Source organism: Garra rufa, chromosome 18 (genome assembly GCF_049309525.1).
Source record: "Garra rufa chromosome 18, GarRuf1.0, whole genome shotgun sequence".
Lineage (NCBI taxonomy): Eukaryota > Metazoa > Chordata > Actinopteri > Cypriniformes > Cyprinidae > Garra > Garra rufa.
Window position 1 is genome coordinate 38,856,662 of NC_133378.1, and position 13,057 is coordinate 38,869,718.

At 35.2% G+C, this 13,057-nt stretch overlaps 1 protein-coding gene across 1 annotated transcript in view; it reads left to right on the forward strand.

Moving 5' to 3' along the window:
• quoa (quattro a) overlaps nucleotides 1-13,057 on the forward strand; it is a 149,712-nt gene that overhangs the window by 82,329 nt on the left and 54,326 nt on the right. The window lies entirely within an intron of this gene.

Consider the following 13,057-nt stretch of genomic DNA (forward strand, 5'->3'; position numbering starts at 1 on the left):
CTCGGCCCTCCGAACCTGCGGCTCCACCCCGTCTCTCAGCTCCCTCGTCTCCACCGTCGCCCGTCGGTCCACCAGCTTCACCGCGCTCCATCGTCCTTCCGGCTCCGCCTCGGTCTGTCGTCATCCCACCTTCGCCTAAGGATTCCACTCCTCCGGCTACGCCTCGTTGCTCCATCCCACCGGCTCCGTGGAACTCCTCCATCCCTCTGGCACAGCCTCAGTCCTCTGTCGCTCCGGTTCCGCCGCGGACCTCCGGATCTCCGTCTCCGCCTTGGTCGCCAGAGCCTTGGGTTCCACCTTGGCCCTCCGGATCCTCGGTGTCGCCCGGGATCATCGGCTCTCCGTCTCCGCCTCGGGCTCTACCACCACCTGCTCCGCCTCCGTCGGTCGGCCCCCGGGAGTCGTCAGCCCACTCTCCACCATGGCTCCTCCCTCCATCGGCTCCACCGTGGGGTTCCATCTTGGCTGTGGTCTGGGTATCACCTGGCTCCTCCTGCTCCGGATCCCTCCCGTCTCCTCCTTGGCTCCTCCCTCCGTCATCACCACCATGGATTATTCAGCCACCACCCTGGACTTCATTCCTGGCCCCCCTTCCGGAAGAACGTCCTCCACCTAAACCCCCTCCTAAGGACTTTGTAGTTCGGTCGGCGCGTGGACGCGCCTTTTCCGGGAGGGGGGTGTAATGTCACACCCCTGGACTTTGAGTTGGTTTCTCCCATCCATTTCCCCCCGCTGTTTTCTGTACTTGGTTTGTTCCCATCATTACCCACACCTGTGTTTGTAATCAACATGTCTATTTTATGTGTGTGCTTCCACTGATGTTTGTCGATCGTTAAATGTTACCACGTTGTGTTCCTGTTTCTGCCTGCTTCCATTGGATTATTAAATACCTTCACTTTTACTCCGTCGTTGTTCGTGTGTTTAGTGTGAATCGTGACAATATGTGTGTGTGTGTGTATACACACACACGTATTTAAATTACTGCAATATATATAACATTAATTTACATATAGAATAAGAGTTATTATTAATAATTATTCTTTAAACTACATTATAATATTAAATACATACTATTAGAATATTAATATAGCCTAAATCCAGTAAATAGCCTATATATGATTATTTTGTTTATAAACATATGAAACACTTGTCATTTATAAACTAATATCTATAATTAATTTTTTGAAATTATTAGCAATTTATTAAAAACATTTGGTGAACTACAGTAAAATAATTGTGTACATCACTTTAAACATTTATAATTATTAAATCATTCAAGAATTATATATTACGAATGATATATTAAATCATATATTATATAATAAACTATATTAATATATTTAAAATAGATTTATAGTATTGTAATATTAATATAGCCTAATTATAATAAATAATCATAACAATTAGACCATACATAATGATTATTGTTTTTACAAGTATTAAGTACTTGTAATGTATTTGCAAATATATGATTTATACAATTAAGTATATACTATTATTAAATATATTATTTATGGGATTCATTTATAAATATTCTATAATTAATAATTCATAAAAACATAATTTAGTTGCAAATATCTATAATTTATTATGTAACATTATTAATAATAAATTATCAAGAACTTATAGTGAATTGACTGCGTATATTATTTTATTTTATAAACATTTAAAGTTTAATTCATTCAAGAGTTATATATTAAATAACTATTATAAGTAGGGTGATAGGTAAATTGGGCCATCAGGTAAAATGGGCCATTTAAGGTTTGAGTGCCATATTTTCTTTACAATTAACAGTCAATGACTGCAGACGTTTGCCGTAAAAGTTCTTGACATTTAGCAAATGATTTTATTGGACTGACATGCCTCATTTTGAGACCACACCAGAAAAAAGCAAAGTAAGTGGCCTGACATATCCAATCTTACTTCTCAATAATAAGGATGATAAATCAATAAAAAAAACAAATGCACATTCAGAAATAATGATTCATAACCCATGTCTTGATGGCCTCTGTGAGATAAAATGCTGATTTTGCTAAATAATGTAGATTTCTATATATATATAAAAATATATATTTTTAGCTATTTTAGCTACTGGCCCAGTTTACCTGAATGTGTTAAAATAAAACGAGCCAATAATTTTAGTTAAAATGGTCCACCTTCTGAGTAGAGTTTAGGCAGAATTTCTAGTGGTTCCTCTTATTTAAAATTATGTATATTATTAATATATTGTATTATTGCATTTGTGACATACCTTTTTCATTTTACCTTCTAAATGTGTTTGTATGCAATGTGTGTTTATGTGTGCTCGACTGTGTTTGCATGTGCATGTTAGTGAGGTATATGTATGTGCATGTGCAATGTTACACACAAACATAGTTGTGTACACATGGGCTCACACTCACTGCAAAGACAATGGGTGAAAGAGACATTTTGATATAGAAGTGATAAATGTTAAAGTAGGCTAATGTTAACCTATTAATTACAGACAGCATGAAAAAAAGAAAGGATCAGAAAGGAAAAAAAGAGAGTCAGAAAGGAACATTAAGGAGATAGAAAGGATGCTGGCCTGGGATGGGGCAAAAAATACAATCCGTGAGTAGGGGAAAGGATGAGAAAAGCATTGGCCGAATATAGGGAGACGGTTGAGAGAGGCCTAAAAGCAAATGTACGTTTACTCTACGGCATGAAATTGATGTTCTAATGTAATTCAAATGCGGTGTTACCCTGCTACATTATAAAATTAAATATAAAATGTGTTTTACCAGAAATGTCTCTATTTCACTTTGCATTTTGACTGGCCCATTTTTGCTGATCAGTCGGCCCATTTTACCTGAGCACTGCCATCTCAAAAAATTTGGGGCACCTAATGTTTTCAGATCTGTAGGGCCTGAACAATTATATTTTATTACATCAATTAAACACAAAATTTTTAAAAACAGTCCTTATTAATCATAAGAACACAGTTAAATGTCATACATGATTTTTTTTTTTATAATGTCCCAAGTGATTAATCAAAAAGTGGCCCAATTTATCTGATATCACCCTATATATTAATTAACTACTAATAATAATTAAATATACTAAAAATATAACTAAAAGGAGCAATACTATTATCATATTAATATAGAAAAACAGCATTTCTAACAAGTTATCAGTGATAATATTCAGCCACTACTTCATATGAAAATCATTTTTTAAATAAAAGTATTAAAGTCTTTAGAATATGAATTGTTGTAATTTATATTTAATATATGCATATTAATTCATTTAATAATTGTAGTATAAACTATGCTTATATAGGCTAATGTTAGATATATTTAGACATTTAAAACTTCTATAAATATTAATATACACACATGCAGTTTATACGACAGTATATCCTTGATAACAGGATCACTGTGCGTTATTGTGTTTTGCAAAGCCGGTCGAGACGTTTTCACGTAGACCACAGCAGGATTCCCACATGAGTTATTTTAGGACACCGGTGTGGAGCTGCTTGTAACCCGGTGGCGCTCGGGCGGGTTTGGAGACGCTTCGGCACCGCGGTGATTGGCACAGACCCGGAGCCGAACAGCAGCTGCTGTCATCTGCATCATTATTGATGAGCACTTCAGAGAGTCACAAGCTTCGCTTTCACATTCTCGCACCGTCTGACGGACTGACTGTCTCACTTCACTCGAGATTAAGACACGCAGTCACGCAAAGTCACGCAGACCACAGAGGGAACCTGGAGTCTCCGACGCGCGATTCAGGTAAAACATGCTGAAATTATTCAAGTGTTTGATGTATTTGCATAGCATTTATTACGGCGGGTTAAAATGTTCTAGAACGTCTGGTGTAAAAACCAGTTGGATAAATCGGATTATTATCGTTTGGAATCCTAAAAACTGCATCGCAAACAAACTCATGTACATTTAATTCCGAATATCAAAAGATTCGAATCATTTAAACGTTTGAAAATTAAAACTCTTTGAATATGCTTGAGAACAGATTATTTCGTAAGCATCATTCACTAGTGAAAGAAGAACAATAAATAGGCCTAATACTTTAATTGAAAACTTCAACGTTTAGTTGCCATCTGTTTTCAGTCAAATCAAATTGGTGCCAATATTCAATGCAACGTTTATTGCACATTTTCAGCTTTTTGATTCCAAAATCGCAAAAACAAAAAACAAAAAGAGAGCTCAAAATCGAGTAACGCAAATGGCAGAAAATACTGTGCTATCTAAATGAATGTAAACAAAGCTGTTGTTATAACTTTCAAAACATGTTTACTGGCTATTTACCAGTCTTCTTTGCCTTTCCGCTCATGTTTTTTCACATTCTAGCAGTCTGTTCAGCTCTGGAGGACTTAATGCTGTCAGTCACGTTACTGTTTGCCAACTAAGTGTCAGATAAAAAGTAAATTAAACTGTGATGATATCTCACAAATGATATTTGGCACACAAATGTTTGTCCCAGTGATTTTGAGCTCTAGGAGGTAGTGACAGGAGGAACCGGGGCAGTAAAAGCGTCCTGGAGTGAAGGGTCAAAAATAGCGGCGCTGTGACATGAGCAGCACAGGTGGTAAGAAACATCAGCTGAACTTCAGCTCAATGCGTTTCTTACTCACTTCTGGACCTGGATCACTATTTACTGGGGTTTTATTGCTTGCATGCTTCACCTGTTGTAGTATTGGCTACAAAAAGGTTTATACCTGCTTTTTAAAGATGCTGAGCATGTTCACACACAGATTGGTCAGGACTAGGTTCGGCATATCTGTCTTCATCATGAAAAAGTTCCTGAAAAACAATTATTTGGAAAGCATTACTGAGAGAAGTTGTGACATGTAATTGGTTCCAATATTTATGTTAAGAAAACACTGTCATTTTGTTACTGTATATTTAGAAGACGAATATATCATTTTTAATATACAGTTGAGGTCAAAAGTTTACGTACACCTTGCAGAATCTGCAAAATGTTAATTATTTGACCAAAATAAGAGGGGTCATACAAAATGCATGTTGTTGTTTTTTATTTAGTACTGACCTGAATAAGATATTTCACATAAGAGATGTTTACATATTGTCCACAAGAGAAAATAGTAGTTAAATTTATAAAAATTACATTGTTCAAAAGTTTACATACACTTGATTCTTTATACTGTTAAATGATCCATAGCTGTTTGTTGTTGTTGTTGTTTTGTTTTTTGTTTAGTTAGTTTAGTTAGTTGTGCCTTGTTTGTCCTGAACAGTTAAACTGCATGCTATTCTTCAGAAAAATTCTTCAGGTCCCACAAATTGTTTGGTGTTCCAGCATTTTTGTGTATTTGAACCTTTTCCAACAATGACTGCAAGGTCCATCTTTTTACACTGAGGGACTCATATGCAACTATTACAGAAGGTTCAAACACTCACTGATGCTTCAGAAGAAAAAAAAACACAATACATTAAAAGCCAGGGGGTGAAAACTTTTTGAATTTGAAGATCAGGGAATATCAGAATTTAACTTATTTTGTCTTCTGGGAAACATATTCGTATCTTCTGTAGCTTCTGAAGGGCAGTACTACATTTAAAAATATGACAATTAGGCAAAATAAGAAAAATGTACACCTCTTCATTCTGTTCAAATTTTCACCCCTGGCTCTTAATGCAATGTCTTTTTTCGTTATTGTGAATTATGGACTCACTTTCATTTTAAATAACCCCCTTCTATCAAGAACCATTTTTTGCTCAATTGGGAATCTTTAGTTTGTCCTTATGGTTATTCAGAGATTAAAAATCCTCTTGCATTATTATGTCCTTCAAATCAAATTTGGATCTGTTGAAGCACCTGTTCATAGATGGTTATAATTAGAAATGAGACTTTCTGAAACTTAATAGTTTTTCTTATGGCTTTAGGCTGTAAAAACCCTTTACAGTTCTTGTTGGAGCGATTGTTTTTAATAAACCATTTCAGAATGAGGCCTGATTCTTCATTCAGTATTGCCTCCTGAGAGAGCAGGCAGAAGTCTATAAAGTGCTGTAGCACTTTCTAAGCACACATTTTAAGGCTTGTAAATGATAATCATGATCAAAACGATTGACAGTTTATGCTTTTCAGCAAGTAAAAGACCTTTTAGTATAAATGCAAAAATGTCCACCTTTAGCTCATGCTTTATGTCTTTTTGCTGTGAAACCTTAACTGATTTTTATAAACTAAACCTGAGAATGACTTACATAACACTGGACTGTAGCAACTTGGTTTTTTCTTGACTTTCCGTAAATCATTTGTGACCCTGGACCACAAAACCAGACATAATTTTTTCATCCAAAAGCTGAACAAATGGGCTTTCCATTGATGTATGGTTAGAACAATATTTGGCTGAGATACAACTAAAATCTGGAATCTGAGGGTGCAAAAAAATCAAAATAGTGAGAAAATCACCTTTAAAGTTGCCCAAATGATGTTCTTAGCAATGCATATTACTAAGTTTTGAAATATTTACAGGAAATTTACAAAATATCTTCATGGAACATGATATTTACTTAATATCACTATAATGTATTTACTATAATTATTTTTGGCATAAAAGAAAAATCGAAAGTTTTTTTTTTTTTTTCACATACAATACAAATATACCTGGGCTATACATCTGACTAGTTTTGTGGTCCAGGGTAACTTTTTTTTATTTATTTTTTTAGAAAAATTATGTTCAAATGAGAGTATCAAATATAATCATCAGGCTTTTGAGGAACATTTATTCATTGCATGTATATATTGCATTATATTTTGATCATAAAACGAAGCATTTAAATATTTTACAGAGACATATTGTATGCAAGTATTCTGTTGAACTCATTAATTTATATTATAATCAGAATTTAATCACTTTTTGTACAAAAATATAACATTTATGCTCAGTTTGGACATCTGTTTTTTTCCTCTATATTCTCACTATATCCTACTATGAGCTATAAAAGCCTGATGTATCAAAAGTATAACTTTTTATTAAAGCTCTAAAGGTTCAATATGCTCTTCCATTTAAAAAATGAGATTTTTCTGACTGTTATTTCATATGTCAGGCTTTACAGGGTTAAAGTGCTCAAACACTCCAGTGACTATGGAATGAGAGTTTAAAGCTTCATTACGACGGTTTGCTGTAGTCAGTAAAACGAGAAAATGCCTTGTGTGTTTGTCTAAAGAGGCTTGTTTGTTTATGACACAGTGAAGGTACATTACACACTAATGTGTCTTCAGAGCCTCATCTGCTTTCCCAGAGAGAGCGCTTCTGTCCGGATAATGACGATTGATCTCTCCTGTGAGCCGTTTGCTTCTTTTACCCATTTCGTGTCAGCAACATCTCTCGCGTATTTTCCTTCTTGCTCTCTGCTATGATCGGAATGCAATACTAGCCTACTGGATACTGCACACCATGCAAAATACTATTTTTAAAAGAGTATTTGCAGGAGCACACATTATGTAACGATTTCAAACAGAAGTATGCATACTTCATTATTATATATCACTATGTTTACTTCAGCAAATCACTTCCAGCGATCATGTAGGAAGTAACCTCTTGAGAAAAAGTGAAAATGTACTCAACTTCTTCATTATAAACGTGTATTTACAAATACATTTAGATATATGACATGCAAGTTTCAATAAAAATGACATTAAAGTATTTAGTTTACCTTAAATGCTTGTCTGTACTTTCAGCAGTAACTTTAACCATATATCATAAAACTACATATGAACTTACATATAGAGATTAAGAACTTAAGTATGTCAAAAACACTGAACTGAACATAAGTCTCTTTTTCCTTGTAAAATAGGTGCCAGTTTGTGTGTGAGCGACTAGTGACTCGTAAAACAAAAAGGCAGCTTAACAAATACAAGCAACATACTCCAAAAATGTAAGGACTCCAATAAAAACAAAATAAGAGCTTTATAACCTGATGTCAACAGGTTTTAAATGTGTAAATATACAGCATCTCACAAAAGTGAGTACACCCCTCACATTTCAGCAACCATTTTAGTATATCTTAAGGGACAATACTATAGAAATTAAATTTGGATATATTTTAGAGGAGGCAATGTGCAGCTTGTATAGCAGTATAGACTTACTGTCCTCTGAAAATAACTCAACATACAGCCATTATTGTCAAAATAGCAAAACAGCAAAGTGACTCTAAGTGATAACAGCAGTATGTTGTTTAAACATGCAAAGCCACATGTCCTATTCATCATGTTTATGTCTTTGTCTGCTTGACCGGACCATACAATGTTGTGTATCGTTAAAATTAGGTGTTTTAAGTACAATTCTGCTCTCCACAAAAATGGCCAAGGCTATTAAAGGGTTCAGTATCACCCTGAAACCGAGTTACACTACAGTGGTCAGGGTCATACAGAGCTTTTCCAAGATTCCATTCGGAACAGGCCTTGCAAGGGTCGATCAACGAAGTTGAGCACTCGTTCTGTGCGTCAGGTGCAGAACCTGGCTTTAGAAAACAGATGCATGAGTGCTGCCAGCATTGCTTAAAGGTTGCAGAAGTAGAAGGTCAGCTTGTCAGTGCTCAGACCATACGCCGCACACTGAAACAAGTCGGTTTGCACTGGCGTCATCCCAGAAAGAAGCCTCATCTGAAGCTGGCTCACAAGAAAGCCCACAAACAGTTTGCTGAAGACAACCAAACCAAGAGCATGAATTACTGGAACCATGTCCTGTGGTCTGATGAGACTATAAGATAAACTTGTTTGGCCCAGATGGTGTCCAGCATGTGTGGTGATGCCCTGGTGAGTAGTACCAAGAAAATTATGTCTTGCCTACAGTCAAGCATGGTGGAGGTAGCATCATGGTCTGGGGCTGCATGAGTGCTGCTGGTACTGGGGAGCTGCAGTTCATTGAGGGAAACATGGATTCTATTATGTACTGTACATTCTGAAGCAGAACATGATGCCTTTCCTTCAGAAATAAGGCTGAACGGCAGTTTTCCAACATAATAATGATCCCAAAAACACCACCAGGATGACAACTGGCTTGCTGAGGAAGCTGAAGGTGAAGGTGATGGGGTGGCCAAGTATGTCTCCAGACCTGAACCCTATTAAGCACTTCTGGGGCATCATCAAGCGTAAGGTGGAGAAGCACCATGTGTCTAACATTCAGCAGCTCTGTGAGAAGTGGAAGACGATCACAGCAACAACCTGTGTAGCTGTGGTCAATTCCGTGCCCAGGATGATTAAAGCAGTGCCAGATAACAATGGTGCTAACACAATATATTGACACTTTGGACAAGTTCACTTAGGGTGTACTCACTTTTGTATATAATGGCTGTATGTTGAGTAATTTTCAGAGGACAGTAAATCTATACTGCTAAACAAGCTGCACCCTGACTACTCTAAAATATATCCAAGTTTCATTTCGATAGTATTGTCCCTTGAGAAGATATGCTAAAATGGTTGCTGAAATGTGAGGGGTGTACTCACTTTGTGACATACTGTAACCTTTTATTCTTCAGATCCTTAGAAAAGCCCCAATATACTAGTGCTCGGCCCTAGAAACCAAAACACTGGTCTGAAGAACCTTTAAATAACCTTTAATAAGGTGTAAAGAACTTTTACCTCTCCAAAGAAATTCATACACTACTATTTAAAAGTGTAGGGTTGGTAAGATTTAAATATAAAAGTAAAAAGTCTTACTGAGGAAACGGCTTGATCAGGAGTCCAGCTCAATACATATACAGCCAAAATCATTCTTGATAATAAGAGGGTCTTGTGCTGGAAAGAAAAAGTGTAGAGGGATAAAGACATCAATGATATTTCAGCACAAACTGATTATTCATGCTACATGTACTTCTTTATCTATATCAAGCTGCTTGGTTTCTTTACAAACACTCTTAATAGTTTCTTTAGAAAGTAACTAGAAATTATGTAAAGGGAGAAAATGGAAAATAACATAACACCAAACTAAATGAAAAAAATCTTGAAGAAAAAAGCAAGACCAGATGAGAAGGAAATAAAATATTTCCCTCGGGGCTGTTAGATCTTGTGTAAATAAATGATACTGAGGCTTCATTATATAACAGGATGGAATGAAGGTTTATCATGATTTTATGAGAAAAATCATAGCTGACCACTGATGCTTCTGTTGCTGGACTTTTTGACGGCATGATGATCAGTTGGCGAACATGACTATTACACTATTCCATTCCACATGATTCTGCTGGTTGTTATCTGCACTATCTGTGCCAATTTTCTGGTTCAGTGTTGGTTTGAGAGTCCATCTAGCACCAAAAAAACTCTCTACAGAGGAACTGGTAATTTCAGCCATTTCTTTTTAATTCTTATGGCCGGTTACTTGAAGCAGGAACATGCTAAATGACAAAACATCAGGAAACAATCCATTAGTAAGTGAAAAAATATGAATTATGAAATGCATTAGGAATAGTTCACACAGGCTTAACTAAATCCGTATTTATAGGTGTTTGCTAGAGTGTGAATGTCTGCTGCTTTGGTTGGTCTGTTGCTTAATGTCTCTTCAGATTATGATTAGCCTACAAAATGTTTTCTACATTAAGTCTTTTAACAGAAATCTACACAATATGGCCAGTACAGATGGTTTTAGTATACGCTTTTTCACTAATTAGTGAACATCATAAGTACAAAACATGAAGGCTTTTTCAAAAGGCTTATTGGTTGTGACAAAAAAAGTTTAAAAACTGCCAAAAATAACTTTTTTATATTAAAAACATAAAAGTAAGCCCAGCCCAGATGAGAAAAAGTAATGCTAAAGTAATGTAACAGATTACTTTCAATAAAACTAATTAACTAATTAACACAATTAGTTACTTTTTAAGGGAGTAACGCAATTTTGCAATGCATTATTTTTAAAAGAAACTTCCTCCAACACTGTTCACTATATATTTTTATGTAGAAATTTGATTAAATCAATGCATTTTAATGTATTTGTATTAACATTTAGTAACTTTTATAAGCCATAAACCAAACTAACTAGCTCTAAAACAAATCACAAAACACAATAAATGACTTTTTCTTTTATGTATTTTTGTATTTGTACATAGTCATGAATTACAGTTGAGGCCAAAAGTTTACATCCCCCTCTCAGAATGTGCAAAATGTTGATTATTTTACCAAAATAAGAGGGGTCACACAAAATGTGAAAACTTTTTGAATTTAAAGATCAGGGTAAACTGATTTTCTCTTCTGGGTAATTTGTAACTATCTTCTGTAGCATCTGGTACTAAATGGAAAAAACGTTATATTTTGACAAAATAAGAAAAATGTACACATCTCCATTCTGTTCAAAAGTATTCACCCCCAGCACTTAATGCATTGTGTTTCCTTCTAAAGCACCAGTGAGCGTATGAACCTTGTGTAATAGTTGCATATGAGTCTCTCAGTTGTCCTCAGTGTGAAAAGATAGATTTCAAAATCATACAGTCATTATAGAAAAGGGTTCAAATACACAAAAATGCTGGAAAGCAAAGAATTTGTGGGACCTGAAGAATTTTTCTGAAGAACAGCGGGCAGTTTAACTGTTCAGGACAAACAAAGAATTCATGAAAACTTATCATTAAAAAAAGGTAAAACACAGTATTAAGAATCAAGCGCATGTAAACTTTTGAACAGGGTAATTTTTATAAATTCAACTATTATTTTCCCATGTGGACTATATGTAAACATCTTTTATGTAAAATCATATTCAAGTCAGTACTAAATAAACAATAACATACATTTTGTATGATCCCTCTTATTTTGGTAAAATAATTAACATTGTGCAGATTCTAAAAGGGGGGTGTAAACTTTTGACCTCAACTGTAGAATATTGAAAAAATGTATATAGGAAATAATTTAATATGTAAAACACTTATATATATATATATATATATATATATATATATATTCATGTTTTTTTAATTTCATTTATTGTGAATATATTGCGAGACTAACTTTCATGGGAGTAGATGACTCATTCATGATGATTGTCTGCCAAATCTACTAAACAGAGATCCACCAATCAGAATTGTTACATTACATATCAGTTTCCCTATAAAGCACTGATTCTCAAAGTGAGGTACGCAGAGGAATCACTGAATTAAATATAAATTAATGTTAAAACACTTTTAAAAAGTTTGCAAGGTGGCTAAATGATGCCTGTGTTGTTGTTGTTGTTGTTTTTTTTACCAGGTAGTCCTACTGTACATTTTTTACTTTACTTTTTAAGTACAGTAGCCTACAGTTTTTAACTAACCTTTAGGTACAGTACATTTTAATTGAATCATTTCAGTTCTTTTATTTACCTGAATGTAAGCGCAGTGCAGTGTTAATTTTTAAACTGTATTTACAATGTTTAAAGTGGCCAACAATAAATGTTCTTACTAGGAATAAAACTGGTTAGTTTTTGAACTCTGCATTGCAAGCTGAATAATTAGGACTACTACGTTACTGTATTTTGATGTTGGTCAGTATGGTGGTACTTGGAGAGCCAAATATTTTCTGAGGTGGTACTTGGTATAAAAAGTTTGAGAACCACTGCTATAGAGAAAACAATGTAATTTGTCCATCAGAGAGCAGCTCTTCAGCTGTTCTTGTCTTTATGTCTACTTTATGAAGGCGGCTCAGCTGTTTGTTGTTGTGTTTGCAAGTTTTAGAGCCGTCTGTCTACAGACCCTCAGCACTGTCTGGGGTCGCAGGGACCAGCAGAGAGAATCATGTGATTGACATTTATGAGAGGTTAAAATGAACAAGATAACATTCTGTCTTTTGATCAAAGACTGCAGAATTAGAGTGTCAAATTATGGCAAACTCTGAATGACACAGAACAACTGATGCCATCATCTAGGACAATAATGAAACATTCATTCTTTTGCCATTTCCCGCCAAGAAACTGCTAAGATTTGTACTAGAAAATAACCAGAGAGCCTTTTAAATTCCAGTTCAGCTCAGAAGTTTAATTGAGGTAGCAACCGAATGCAAAACTGAAATTTGAAATTAAATTTGAATAAATTTGTATTTTAAATTTAAATTTAAATTTAAAGTAGACAAACAGCTGAGCCGCCTTCATAAAGTAGACATAAAG